Below are 16241 nucleotides of genomic sequence, written 5' to 3' on the forward strand. Positions count from 1 at the left end.
GGCCTTGATTTCAACATCCAAGGATGTTGATTATTGGTCCAGACAGGAACCAATCATAGGCATCTATGTTTCACAAGTTTGGACAGCACAGTACAGGCTAGCCGACTGCCCAGGCTAGTCATCGCAGTATAGTAGATTACATTACAGTCCAGTAAAGAAAAAAACAAATAGAGTATAGTACAGCACAATGCAGTAGAGAAAAGTAAAGTATAGTTCAGTACAGTATAATGTACTCTACAGAACTAAACTGTACTGTACTCTACTGAATTAAACTATACTGTACTGTACTGAATTAAACTTTACTGCAATGTACACTACTGTACTCTACTCTAGTGAATAAAACGCTACTGTCCTGTACCGTACTGTACTGTGCCGTACTGTACTGAACTGTGCCGTACTGTACTGTGCCGTACTGTACTGAACTGTGCCGTACTGTACTGTGCCGTACTGTACTGAACAGTGCCGTACTGTACTGTGCCGTACTGTAGTGAACTGTGCCGTACTGTACTGAACTGTGCCGTACTGTACTGTGCCGTACTGTACTGAACTGTGCCGTACTGTACTGTGCCGTACTGTACTGAACTGTGCCGTACTGTACTGTGCCGTACTGTGCTGAACTGTGCCGTACTGTACTGAACTGTGCAGTATTGTACTGTGCCGTACTGTACTGAACCGTGCCGTACTTTACTGAACTGTGCCGTACTGTACTGTGCCGTACTGTACTGAACTGTGCCGTACTGTACTGTGCCGTACTGCACTGTGCCGTACTGTACTGAACTGTGCCGTACTGTACTGTGCCGTACTGTACTGAACTGTGCCGTACTGTACTGTGCCGTACTGTACTGAACTGTGCCGTACTGTACTGTGCCGTACTGTACTGCGCCGTACTGTACTGAACTGTGCCGTACTGTACTGTGCCGTACTGTACTGTGCCGTACTGTACTGAACTGTGCCGTACTGTACTGAACTGTGCCGTACTGTACTGTGCCGTACTGTACTGTGCCGTACTGTACTGAACTGTGCCGTACTGTACTGAACTGTGCCGTACTGTACTGTGCCGTACTGTACTGTGCCGTACTGTACTGAGCCGTACTGTACTGTACTGTGCCGTACTGTACTGAACTGTGCCGTACTGTACTGAACTGTGCCGTACTGTACTGTGCCGTACTGTACTGAACTGTGCCATACTGTACTGAACTGTGCCGTACTGTACTGTGCCGTACTGTACTGAACTGTGCCGTACTGTACTGTGCCGTACTGTACTGAACTGTGCCGTACTGTACTGTGCCGTACTGTACTGAACTGTGCCGTACTGTACTGTGCCGTACTGTACTGAACTGTGCCGTACTGTACTGTGCCGTACTGTACTGAACTGTGCCGTACTGTACTGTGCCGTACTGTACTGCGCCGTACTGTACTGAACTGTGCCGTACTGTACTGTGCCGTACTGTACTGTGCCGTACTGTACTGAACTGTGCCGTACTGTACTGAACTGTGCCGTACTGTACTGTGCCGTACTGTACTGAACTGTGCCGTACTGTACTGAACTGTGCCGTACTGTACTGTGCCGTACTGTACTGTGCCGTACTGTACTGAGCCGTACTGTACTGTACTGTGCCGTACTGTACTGAACTGTGCCGTACTGTACTGTGCCGTACTGTACTGAACTGTGCCGTACTGTACTGTGCCGTACTGTACTGAACTGTGCCATACTGTACTGAACTGTGCCGTACTGTACTGTGCCGTACTGTACTGAACTGTGCCGTACTGTACTGTGCCGTACTGTACTGTGCCGTACTGTACTGAACTGTGCCGTACTGTACTGTGCCGTACTGTACTGAACTGTGCCGTACTGTACTGTGCCGTACTGTACTGAACTGTGCCGTACTGTACTGTGCCGTACTGTACTGAGCCGTACTGTACTGTGCCGTACTGTACTGAACTGTGCCGTACTGTACTGTGCCGTACTGTACTGAACTGTGCCGTACTGTACTGAACTGTGCCGTACTGTACTGAACTGTGCCGTACTGTACTGTGCCGTACTGTACTGAACTGTGCCGTACTGTACTGAACTGTGCCGTACTGTACTGTGCTGTTCAAACTTGTGAAACATTTCTGTAACCGTTACTGAGAACAATATTGTAGTTGAAGTGGTCTGTTGGTTTATTCTGTAGGTTGGAAGCTTTTGAAAAAGCTAACATAAGTGTATGTGACAGATAACAGCAATAATAAATATTATATTTTGCAATCTTTACTTGGCCCCTCTTTCCTATATTAAATTGATTTTTCTTTAAATATTAGTGTGACACAATGCTTACTTCATTGAGAATGTATGTGCAGTTGAAATTTGGCCATAGAATCAATTACCAAAACAAGACGTATTTTCAACACCTGTAAATGATGTCTTTTCACCTTTCATTCAATGAATCTAACGTCAATGTCTGGAAAATATGTATTTTAGATCCATATTGTGTGCCTCGCAATAGCTGCATGAGAGGAACAATGTGTCTGCATCTCAATCAGTGATGCAGTCATCATTACACACATGGTCTCAGAATGCATCATTGTTTCTCCGTATGAGGGGCTACAAAGAATCACATTGTAGCGTAAGCAACAAAAAACAATACCACAACTGTCATTATTAAGTAGCCTGGTCAGCCGCTATAGTGGGCGCAATGAATCTCCACTATCATCTGGGCATAATGTGACCAGCTGGTAATATGACGTTACATTCGACCGGTCTGTACAAACACATCCTCAATTCAGGCTGCAAAGACATCGGTGTCCTCCATTTCTAGCTTTAATGGCGTGCCGCCGAAAATAAAACAGGGGAAATATGCGTACTGTTTTAATAAAAACAATTTTCCAACACATTCTCGGATTTTCACACAACTTCCGGATGTTGCACACCGCGTCCAGCCAATCAGGTTACAGCAGCCGGTTGTTTACCCCTGGCTAAACATGGGGCGCAACATCGGGAAGTAGCAGTAGGAAATAGCATTAGCCACCATGCCTTTGAAGCCTGAATGGAGGATGTTTTATTACAAACCGGTCATCGGGGGACATGAGTATGTTACCGGCAGGGTCATTTAAGGCCTGACGATAGTGGAGATCCATAGCGGCCACTAGCGGCTGCGCAGGCTAGTCAACATTTTCGTAAAAACAGCTATTTTTTCTAGAGCAAGTTGTTTTCCACAGACAGTTAAGCTCTTTTCACATTGACTGTTGGAATGGATAATTACCTCTACTTATTTTCATCAAGTTAAGATCATCAAAAGAGAAAGTTGAATGGGGCTACTATAAAGTATGTGCAGGGTTTTGTGAGCAGTGCAGTCAGATCATGTCATTCCCACGTTGGACCACACCACAGCAGCAGAGGGCCATCTAGGAACCATCTCTCTCCTGGGTCATGTTTAAATAGTTTACAAATGCATCCTATTCTCACATACACTGTATCTGATTGGGAGATTCCGCCCAGAAAGTGAGAACAGAGGGATGCATTTTGAAAGTATATAAACAGGTCCATTACTTGTATTTCACTTTCACTTTTTGTTGCTGAAGAAAATACTATAGTTTGGTGAGTTGCTGGATAGTTTTGAGCTGTTGTAAATCTAATACCACTCATTAATATAGGCCAAACAGTCACAACCGAACACACTGTTAGTCACTCTGTGGATAATGATGGTGCATTTACAGTGACTCCCAGCCTAGCGGTTAGAGTGTTGGGACAGTAATTGAATGGGTCTTGTTCAAATTCCTGAGCCAACCAGATGAAACATCTGTCTACAGTATGTACGCTTGAGCAAGGCACTTAACCCTAATTTGCTCCTGACCCTGTAAAACAACACATTTATCTGGTGTATGTGACAATATATTTTATATATAAAAATAAGACATCTGTTAGGGAAGCAAGCAGCAGTAACACAGTCCCTCCTATAACCAGCCCTGAGCGGCAGCTGTCACTTCTACACGGACAGAACCACCATCCTTTCCAAAAGATGAATTAAGCTGCCTCCCTCTCTCTCTGTCTCTCACTTCCTCTCTCTCACTCTCTCTCTCTCAAATACACACACACACCCTGCCTCTCTCTCTGTCTCTCACTCTTCCTCTCTCTCGCTCTCTCTCTCTCAAATACACACACACACCCTGCCTCTCTCTCTCCCTCTGCCCGTCAGTTCAGAGGGCACATCCATTCCCCAAGGTGTCGGCCAACGTGGTCTGGCCTATCTGTTTCCCCAGCAACCACGTCCCTCGCTGTCAGCAGTGAGGGACTACTTTCTGTCTGTTTGCTTTGGATCCCATAGGACCAATGAGGACACAGTACAGCTTAATGGTGTTTGATGATTGTTCTTTGTGTGTTTATAGGAGGGATGTGTGTGTGTGTGTGTGTGTGTGTGTGTGTGTGTGTGTGTGTGCCCTCCTTTCGGATTACACGTTTTAACATGGTAGCCTATTTCACTTCTTAAATGTCACTGGTGGGGGGGGGGGGGGGGGGGAGAAAGAGAGTGGGTGTACAATATCATAAATGGACATGAATTTCCTTATGATCAAAGGAAGTACTTAACAAATACACCATTTGTACCAAGTCATATTCATGACATTATCATCACTGTTCCCCAAGCTGATTCGTCAGTCGGGCTGTAAACCCATCTGTAAGCTGTAAGCCCATCAGCTCACAGCATCCTGCCATGCATAGGTAATTTGGAGATCATTCACATTATTTTACATACCAATATTTCATGTACTGCAGGGAGGGATCGCTGGGAGTTTCTATTTTGCAGTCATGGATCATTCGTGATGCAAGCAGACAGTGCATATGGAGATCCCTTGAAGGGGGTCTGAGAAGTATTTGGGGATTGCTCAATTCCCCCTCAACCAGCCTCCTCTCTACTCTCCACTTGAACAGCACAAGCCTCACTCTCAGGCTGTAATAACCTCGCTCTTTATTTTATTATTTTTTTATTTTACCTTTATTTAACTAGGCAAGTCAGTTAAGAACAATTTTTTTTCAATGACGGCCTAGGAACAGTGGGTTAACTGCCTTGCTCTCAGGCTCCATCCAGGGCTGCAGTCATGTCTTAGTCTAAGTCAGGTCCCAAGTGTCTCTGTTGGTAGAGCATGGTGCTTCTAACAGCAAGGTTGTGGGTTTGATTCCATATGCATTCACTACTGTAAATTGCTCTGAATAAGAGCATCTGCTAAATTATGTAAATGTATGGTCAGTAACTCTGGCATGTATATGAAATGTACACAAGTGACAATAGCCATTTCCACTGTGCAGCCAGGACTGAGTGTGTACTCTCTCACACAAGTGTCAGCAATGCTCTCCCAGAATGCCCATCTAAATTAAGGTATATCAGGCCTGCATAGCACGAATGATACCTCATTGTTAGTTTCCTTAGAGCCTTTTCAACCTGGTTGCTACTGTAGAGAGGCCTGCCATACGTACCATTCCACTGTCTGGACATGCAGTTAACTGGCACCAAGATGACCCAAGAATGGCTTCCTCAGTGTGTGTGTGTGTGTGCTGTGACATGGCAGACATCCCCGTGCTAATTACTATTGTCATGACTGTAGATCTGAGCTGGACAGAATAGTCAGGAGGGAGGAGCATTCTGACCAGAGTTCCATTTTTTTCTTAGTGGACAGTGGGAGCCATAGAAATATAATAACTAGAATGCATGTACGTACACACCACAGAACCTTGATTACAATGGGAATGTCCATTCTGGTAATTGTAGTTCTATGTGGGGAGCAGAGGCAGGGGAACAGATTCGGTGTCTAATGGTTTCTGGCAGAGATGGGCCCTTAGTACTGTTCACTGGAGCTGCAACATCCCCCCTAGGGATACACTGGCTGTTAGTGCTATCTCTCCTCTATTTTATATCACTCTATCCCTCCTCTCCTCCCTTTGTTATACATGTCATTAAATAAATAAAAATGATGCATGTCGTTATCTCATGTACTCTTAAATCTAGGCTACATATTCTCTATATCCCCACATATCCTATACGCATTCATCGTTTTAAAAGGAAATGTCTTTTCAACCAAACAATTTATACTGTGTAGAGTCAACTTTTCAGGATAGATGGTAGATAATGCTTAGTAATCTGAGGTTCTAAATTGGTATTTATACAGAACCAGTTAAAATTTTGGACACACTTACTAATTCCAGGGTTTTTCTTTATTTTTACTCTTTTCTATATTTCATATTTGAGATTTTTCAAAGTAGTCACCCTTTGCTTTGATGACAACTTTGCACACTCTTGGTATTCTCTCAACCAGCTTCATGAGGTAGTCAGATGGAATGCATTTCAATTAACAGGTGTGCCTTGTTAAAAGTTAATTTGCGGAATTTCTTTCCATCATTACTTTAGGACATGTAGGTCAGTCAATCCGGAAAATGTCAACAACTTCAAGTGCAGTCGCAAAAAGCATCAAGCACTATGATGAAACTGGCTCTCATGAGGACCGCCACAAGAAAGGAATACACAGAGTTACCTCTGCTGCAGAGGATAAGTTCATTAGAGTTAACTACACCTCAGAAATTGCAACCCAATTTCTTCACAGAGTTCAAGTAACAGACACATCTCAACATCAACCATTCAGAGGAGACTGTGTGAATCAGGCCTACATGGTCAAATTGCTGCAAAGAAACCACTACTAAAGGATGCCAATAATAATAAGAGACTTGCTTGGGCCAAGAAACACAAGCAATAGACATTAGACAGGTGGAAATCTGCTTTTTAACCGCTGTGTTTTTGTGAGACGCAGAGTAGTTGAAAGGATGATCTTTCAACAGGACAATGACCCAAAACACACCTTCAGGCTGTGTAAGGGATATTTGACTAAGGAGAGTGATGGAGTGCTGCATCAGATGATGCATCCAAAATCACTTGACCTCAACCCAATTAAAATAGTTTGAGATGAGTTGGACTGCAGAATGAAGGAAAAGCAGCCAACAAGTGCTCAGCATATGTGGGAAAAATTTCGAGACTGTTGGTAAAGCATTCCTCATTATGCTGGATGAGCGAAATGCCAAGAGAGAATCTGAAACAGAACATATATTTTGATTTATTTAACTATTATTTGGTTACTACATGATTCCATATCTGTTATTTCATAGTTTTGATGTCTTCACTATTATTCTACAATGTAGAAAATAGTTCAAATAAAGAAAAAACCCTTGAATGAGTAGGTGTGTCTAAACTTTTGACTGGTACTGTATGTTTTCAGTATTCATGTCTTGCCTTGGGCAAAGTTTAGGGTAAGGGTTTTTGATAGGGTTAGGGTTGTGTTGGAGTGTTGACATGAAGCTAGGGCTAGGGTTTTGGCAAGGGTTAGGGTTGAGCTGGGGTGTGGACATGAAGCTAAGTTTAGGGTTAGGAGTCTATTAGAACGCTCCCCGAGGCATAAAGAGGATGGAAAAGGAGGAATAAGAGTGAAACGTGAGAGGGAGGAGGAGAGAGGAGGAGGGGAAGAGAAAAGGTGGTGGATGAAAGGGGAGACGGGTGAGGAGACCTCTTGGGACAGGGTGCATGACTTTGAAGTGCATTCTAGGAGAGCTTCTCCCACCACTATGATGTTTTCTCATTATGTTTTCGTAGGCTGTCCTTCCTGAGGCCTGTGTGAAATCTAAAGGTCCAGGAGAATCCAATCTAAAGGGGATACTATAAGAGAGCGGCAGAAATAGACTTTTCTTGTCTACAGTATTTGTCAGATTGGAGCTACCATTATCAAATCCACTCTCTAATAGGGTTTGATATTGTCGTTATACTGATACTCTTGACTAAGTTTACTAGTCATTAAGGACAATAACATATTGCCTATTCAATCCATGAATTACCTTATAGCCTGAGATTTATGTATGCTTCTTCTCCCTGTCCATCCAAACATATGTCTATGAATTGGGTTTGACAGACGACACTTCCCTATTTCTTGAATTATTTTCACGCTCGTCATGATTTCCTCATGTTAATGGAAATAAAGATGTATTTTAAGTCAAACTCTTTATAATGATAATAAGCAGATGATCCTTGGCTTCCTAACGACCGTGTGAGGCCTAGTTGTGTCAGTCGAGGGTTTGTTTACGCTTGTGAAGATGAGAAGACGCTTGTTACATTTTCCTCAAATTTATGGCAAATGCAATTCTAACTCTTTATAATGACAATAAGCAGATGCTCCTTTGCCTCATAATGACTGTATGAGGCCTAGTTGTGTCAGTCAGGGAGGCTGTCTATGGTTATGGTGCTCTCCTTATTTTGAATATAGTCAGTAGAGAAATGAGAATCATTCAAGTTAGCTCGGGATCGGCATGCCCGACGTGAACTACATTTTAGATGATCTCCTTGAGCTCTATAATGATCCAATACATGACCTCAAACAGAAGCTACTGTATCTAAACTAGCTCTCAAGATAGGAGCGGAACAGAAATCCAATACAGCCAGACAGACCCCGGCGCCAGGATAAAGTGACTAAGGGGGCTGTTGAAATCGGCAAGGGGAAACAATTTTGGAGGGTTCTTGCATTGGAATTATATTGAATTATGCTTATATTCATGCTATACCACAATAAACATAAAGTTCAAATGTTGAGATTCTGAGACCACTGATTGAGTGCTTTTGAAGTGACAGGTTAGCATGAAATCTGTAGCCTGTCTCTGATATGCTTGTATCAGCAGAATGGACAGTGGCCTACACACTAAAGCAAGGCCGTTTTGGGCATGAATATAGGCTACAAGATAGATAGGGTAATTCACCTTCTACAAACAGCCTATGTAAATGCATCTGTACAAACAGCTGTCTTACCAAAATAATGCAAACTAAATGCTGAAGTAGTAGCCTAGTTATTCATGAATGGGGGAGAAAATACTGAATAGCAATATGACTTAGAATACTGACACAACTGTGAATGCGAACAAATGAATGTGAACAGAACAAAACAGCGGTACCAGGTAGGCAACGTAAACAAAATAATAGATCGATAAAGGTATGACACAATCTACACGGGAAAAAAATATGAACGCAACATGTGACAATTTCGAAGATCTTACTGAGTTACAGTTCATATGAGGAAATCAGTCAATTGAAATAAATTAATTAGGCCCTAATCTATGGATTTCACATGACTGGGAATACAGATATGCATCTGTTGGTCACAGATACCTTTAAAAAAAAAGGTAGGGGCGTGGATCAGAAAACCAGTCAGTATCTGGTGTGAACACCATTTGCCTCATGCAGCGCGACACATCTCCTTCACATAGAGTTGATCAGGCTGTTGAATGTGGCCTGTGGAATGTTGTTCCACCCCTCTTAAATGGCTCTGTGAAGTTGCTAGATATTGGCGGGAACTGGAACACACTGTTGTACACATTGATCCAGAGCATCCCAAACATGCTCAATGGGTGACATGTCTGGGGAGTATGCAGGCCATGGAAGGACTAGGACATTTTGATCTTCCAGGAATTGTTTACAGATCCTTGGGAAATTGGACCGTGCATTTAAATATATATATATTTATTTTACCTTTATTTAACCCTGCAAGTCAGTTAAGAACAAATTCTTATTTTCAATGATGGGCTAGGAACAGTGGGTTAACTGAACAGAACGACAGATTTTTACCTTGTCGGCTCGGGGATTCAATCTAGTAACCTTTCAGTTACTAGTCCAATGCTCTAACCACTAGGCTACCTGTCTAGTAGTCAGTAGTAACAGTGGATGATTGGCATGACAATGGGCCTCAGGATTTCTTCACGGTATCTCTGTGCATTCAAATTGCCATTGATAAAATGCAACTGTGTTCGTTGTCCGTAGATTATGCCTGCCCATACCATAACCCCACCGCCACCATATGAGACACTCTGTTCACAACGTTGACATCAGCAAACTGCATGCCCACGCAACGCCATCTGCCCCGGTACAGTTGAAACAGGGATTCATCTGTGAAGAGCACACTTCTCAAGCGTGCCAGTGGCCATTGAAAGTGAACATTTGCCCACTGAAGTCGATTACAATGTCGAACTGCAGTCAGGTCAAGACTCTGGTGAGGATGACGAGTATGCAGATGAGCTTCCCTGAGACGGTTTCTGACAGTTTGGGCAGAAATACTTTGGTTGTGCAAACCCACAGTTTCATCAGCTGTCTGGGTGGCTGTTCTCAGACGATCCAGCAGGTGAAGAAGCTGGATGTGGAGGTCCTGGCCTGGCGTGGTTACACATGGTCTGCGGTTGTGAGGCCAGTTGGACGTACTGACAAATAATTGTTTTGTCAGGAGCTTCATGAAATGGGTTAACATGGCCGACCAGCCACACACAAGCCTAAGATCACCATGCGCAATGCCAAGCTTCGGCTGGAGTTGTGTAAAGCTCGCCACCATTGGACTCTGGAGCAGTGGAAATGCATTCTCTTGAGTGATGAATCACACTTCGCCATCTGGCAGTCCGACGGACAAATCTGGGTTTAGCGGATGCCAGGAAAAAGCTACCTGGCCCAAAGCATATTGTCAACTGTAAAGTTTGGTGGAGGAGAAATAATGGTCTGGGGATGTTTTTCATGGTTCGGGCTAGCTCTATTAGTTCTAGTGAAAGGAAATATTAACGCAGCAGCATACAATGACATTCTAGACGATTCTGAGCTTCCAACTTTGTGGCAACAGTTTGGGGATGGCCTTTTCCCGTTTCTACATGACATGCACAAAGCGATGTGTCTATGATGAAACATACCGATATGTAGCAATACATCATTTGGGTTTTTGCATTGGAATTACATTCGGATATTATTCAGACGCCTTGACTTTTTCCACGTTTTGTTACGTTACAGCCTTATTCTAAAATTGATTAAATTGTTAAACATTTACATAAGTACTCAGACCCTTTACTCTGTACTTTGTTGAAGCCCCTTTTGGGGCACCAATTACAGCCTTGAGTCTTCTTGGGTATGACGCTACAAGCTTGTCACAGCTGTATTTGAGGAGTTTTTCCCATTCTTCTCTGCATATCCTCTCAAGCTCTGTCTGGTTGGATGGGGAGCATCGCTGCACAGCTATTTTCAGGTCTCTCCAGAGATGTTCGATCGGGTTCAAGTCCAGGGCCATCTCAAGGACATTCATTGTCTTGCCTGTGTGCTTAGGGTCGCTGTCTTATTTGAAGGTGAACTTTTGCCCCAGTCTGAGATCCTGAGCGCTCTGGAGCAGGTTTTCATCAAGCGTCTCTCTGTAATTTGCGCCATTCATCTTTCCCTCGATGCTGACTAGTCTCCCAGTCCCTGCCGCTGAAAAACATCCCCACAGCATTATGCTGCCACCACCATGCTTAACTGTAGGGATGGTGCCAGGTTTTCTCCAGATGTGACGCTTAGCATTCTGGCCAAAGAGTTCAGCAAAGCTGTCATCATGGCAAAGGGTGGCTACTTTGAAGAATCTCAAATATTACATATTTAGATTTGTTTAACACTTTCTTGGTTACCACATGATTCCATATCTGTTAATTCATAGTTGTGATGTCTTCAATATCATTCTACAATGTAGAAAATAGTAAAAATACGGAAAATCCCTGGAATGAGTTGGTGTGTCATCACTTTTGACTGATTCTGTATGTAAAGAAGGTATTTCTGTTTTTTTTATATATACATTTTCTAAAAAATAAAAAAAATAACTGTTTTTGCTTTGTCATTATGGGGTAATGTGTGTAGATTGATGAAGAAACACATTTATTTAATCCATTTTAGAAAAAGGCTGTAACGTAACAAAATGTGGAAAAAGTCAAGGGTTCTGAATACTTTCCGAATGCATTATATATTGAATTCTGCTTATATCAAGTTATACCCAGCTTGGGTGAAAGCCTTGTCTGCGTCAGCATTGGATCCAACACAGAACATTTGACATGGGAAACTAAATGCTGCATCTACAGTAACCTAGTATTCCAGCCACTCTCTTTCTATGAACTAGTTGCTATTAAAATAACGTTTTTGACGTTATTTTTTGACGTTAACCTGGTAGGATTCTAGGCTAACCTGGGCTGACTCCTCTGTTCCAAGATCGTCAGGAACAGTAGGAGGTGGAGGGGGCTGTGAAGCCATTATCCTGGTGGAAGGGTGGGTAGGCTCCACACGTGGAAATAGCTGGAACTCGATAGCATCATCGCTGCTGGGCTTGGCGGTGGCCTCTGTGGTTTGATGCTGCTGGTCATCGCTCTCCTTCTCTTTGGCTTTGTTTGGGTACTTTGGCGAAGCCAATTTCTGATATCCATCATGGCATGGGCAGATTACCTGCTTCGACCTACCTAAGTAGGCTAAGGCTAATAACGATAACGCTTTTTACAGCTAGGTAAGAAGCTAACGAAACTCTTTAGTGGTGGGGCGTAAGGAAGAGTTGAGTGAAACAGCTTCAATGACAAACTTGTAAATCGAAATCAAATATTATAGGCGGAGGCGTATCGCGTTATTCACTTAGTCTACTACTGACGAGAAGCGTTTTTTCCCACTTTTTATGTGAACCCAAAGGCGTGAGAGAGAGAAAGCCACTGGGGTGATTACCATAGCCCCCATACACACACCTTGGAGCGCTGTGTCCATTGTGCTGACGCAGCGCAGATACAGATTTTGCGCCAACCTGTCCCTCAAACATTTGGATTTATTTCTTATTTGTATATAGGGACATAAAACTAGCAGGGCACAAGTTTTAACTTTGGGGGCAAAGCCCCCTTTATCCCCCTCTTTGAGTTGTGCGCACAGCCAGACCTTCCACATATCCTCTATCAGCTACATAGATTATAAACAGTGGTTTCCATCTCTCTCTCTCTCTTATCTCTCTGCCACAAAAGTGACTTCTATCAATGGAAAATGTATATCTTGTCAGTTGAAGTTCCATGTGTTTTTCGACGTGTTTCCATAGATTTTTTTCTGAGGCAACAGGCAGTAAGTACCTTGCAATAGTACTCATCCCCCTTTTTGCATTACAACCTGTAATTTAAAATATATTTTTATTTGGATTTCATGTAATGGACATACACAAATTAGTCCAAATTGGTGAGGTGAAATGAAAAAAAATACTTGTTTAAAAAAATATAAACCGCTAAACTGGTGCGTGCATATGTATTCACCCCCTTTGCTATGAAGCCCCTAAATAAGATCTGGTGCAACCAATTACCTTCAGAAGCCACATAATTAGTTCTCAGTATATACACCTGTTCTGAAAGGCCACAGAGTCTGCAACACCACCACCAACAAACATGTCAGGGACAAAGTTGTGGAGAAGTACAGATCAGGGTTGGGTTATAAAAAAAATCAGAAGCTTTGAACATCCCACGGCGCACCATTAAATCCATTATTAAAAAATGGAAATAATATGGCACCACAACAAACCTGCCAAGAGAGGGCCGCCCACCAAAACTCACGGACCAGGCAAGGAGGGCATTAATCAGAGAGGAAACAAAGAGACCAAAGATAACCCTGAAGGAGCTGCAAAGCTCCACAGCGGAGATTGGAGTATCTGTCCATAGGCCCACTTTAAGCCATACACTCCACAGAGCTGGGCTTTATGGAATAATGGCCAGAAAAAAAGCCATTGCTTAAAGAAAAAAATTATCAAACACGTTTGGTGTTCGCCAAAATGCATGAGGGAGACTCCCTAAACATATGGAAGAAGGTACTCTGGTCAGATGAGACTAAAATTGAGCTTTTTGGCCATTAAGGAAAAGGTTATGTATGGCGCAAACCAACACCTCACATCACCCCGAGAACACCATCCCCAGTGAAGCATGGTGGTGGCAGCATCATGCTGTTGGTGATGTTTTTCATCGGCAGGGACTGGGAAACTGGTCAGTATTGAAGGACCGATGGATGGCGCTAAATACAGGGAAATTCTTGAGGGAAACCTGTTTCAGTCTTCCAGAGATTTGAGACTGGGACGGAGGTTCACCTTCCAGCATGACATTGACCCTAAGCATACTGCTAAAGCAACACTCAAGTGGTTTAAGGGGAAACATTTAAATGTCTTGGAATGGCCTAGTCAAATCCCAGACCTCAATCCAATTGAGAATCTGTGGTATGACTTAAAGGTTGCTGTACACAAGCGGAACCCATCCAACTTGAAGGAGCTGGAGCAGTTTTGCCTTGAAGAATGGTCAAAAATCCCAATGGCTAAATGTGCCAAGCTTATAGAGACATACCCCAAGAGACTTGCAGCGGTAATTGCTGCAAAAGGTGGCTCTACAAAGTATTTGTCACACCCTGACCGTAGATTGCTTTGTATGTTTCTATTTTTGTTTGGTCCGGGTGTGATTTGGGTGGGCATTCTATGTTTTTGTATTTCTATGTTTCGGCCGGGTATGGTTCTCAATCAGGGGCAGCTGTCTACCGTTGTCTCTGATTGGGAATCATACTTAGGTAGCCTGTTCACTTTTAGAGGTGGGTAGTTGTATTTCTGTTTAGTGTTTGTCTCACTTGCAGGACTGTTTCGGTTTTTCCTTTTGTTATTTTTGCATTCAGTGTTCAGTTCCTTAAAATAAAGATGAACACGTATCCCGCTGCATTTTGGTCTGACAATTCCTCTTCTTCCGATGAAAGCCGTTACAAAATTGACTTTGGGGTGGCGAATAGTTATGCACGCTCAAGTTTTCTGTTTTTTGTTTTTTTATTTCTTGTTTGTTTCACAATGAAAAAATATTTGTCATCTTCAAAGTGGTAGGCATGTTGTGTAACTCAAATGATTCAAACCCCCTAAAAATAATTTAAATTCCAGGTTGTAAGGCAGCAAAATAGGAAAAATGCCAAGGGGGGTGAATACTTTCGCAAGCATCCTTTATCTTTCATCCAGTGTGCTTCTGTGTTCATCATGCTCGCTCTGCCAAGCTGCTTCTTGTCATTAATTTCAGTATGGCCGCTTCATGGTTTCATGATAATTATCTGAACTCTTCGAGATCTGTCACACTCTCAACATGAGGGTAGCAATTCATTTTCTCCTCTGACGACGCGTGAGCCATCCCCTGGACCCAGATTACATTTCTTTGTCAATTTTACTTGAAATTGTATATTTCACCAAACGGGGGTGCCATTCAGTTTGTCACGTGGGGCCGCGCTCAGAATCCATCTGATTCTCTGTCAGTGGAGCACAGAGCTGTCACAATAGAAATCAATGATGTGATGCGGACAACCTGCTGTGGATGACGGGGAAAAGAGGAGGAATTAAATTATGTCCGTAGTGTGAATGCTATTGTTATTAGATAGGCTTTGTCATTCAGAGATATTGCCACACGAGTCAACATTTAATAGATACAGGAACATTTATTAAGGTAATTATAAAACATTCATTCTATACCACCACAAACAGCTTATGAAAGTATAAGTGGGATGAAGAAATGATATTGTGTTCAGTCAGCCTATGAAAGGGTTTCCAGCCAGGTTTCAGATTTGACCTTTCGACATCACTGGTCTAGTGGTCTAGGGACTGTTAAACTAAAGGATACTCTTCTATTGGGAAACACTACTTTCCTCTCTTTCTTGCGACGCAGCAGGCCTACATAACAAGTGGGCCAAGGTATACCGTGCTGTAGTAAATGGTCTCCTCAGATGTGCAAGCTCACAGCTTACAGTGGGAGAACATTTCTTGATCTCTCCTGGTTCCTCTGAGAACATGCGTCGACAAAGCTGCTGGGGAGATGACGGCTTTCTTGATGAAATATGCATGGTGTATTAAGCGCAAAAAAATGTCACCACCATCTTACTCCAAACAGCATTCGCATGATCTGCCGTTATGAAAGATTTATGTTGTTGTCGTGTTCGGAAACTTCAGCACAGCAAACGTCAGACGGATTAAGAAGAAATCAAAGTGCAGATCAGTCACCGAGGAATAATTAATTCTCTTTTCAAGTGCGGTTGGTCGCCACAAACCTACACAACACTGAGAGAAGCCTCCCTACTGGAGTGTGGAAGAATCTGTGCTTGCATAAACAACTTCGCACACGTCCCACAGCTCTGTGCGCCGCATAAGAATCAGGACTCAAAACAAAGTTACACTCCTAAGACAAGTCATGATTAAAAAAAACACACTGAACTAAAAAACTATTGCGCTGGGTATGAAAATACATGAATAAAATAATGATGTGGGGAAAAGAGAGACAACAGCGTATCCAAAATGAGGTCTATGGGAGGTTAGCAGTTACACAACAGAGTTATAAAGACCAATGTGTTGATGAAAAAAATGATACGCCTGCACTTCATGTTAAACGATGATCTTCGAAGTATGTC

Source organism: Oncorhynchus clarkii, chromosome 5 (genome assembly GCF_045791955.1).
Source record: "Oncorhynchus clarkii lewisi isolate Uvic-CL-2024 chromosome 5, UVic_Ocla_1.0, whole genome shotgun sequence".
Lineage (NCBI taxonomy): Eukaryota > Metazoa > Chordata > Actinopteri > Salmoniformes > Salmonidae > Oncorhynchus > Oncorhynchus clarkii.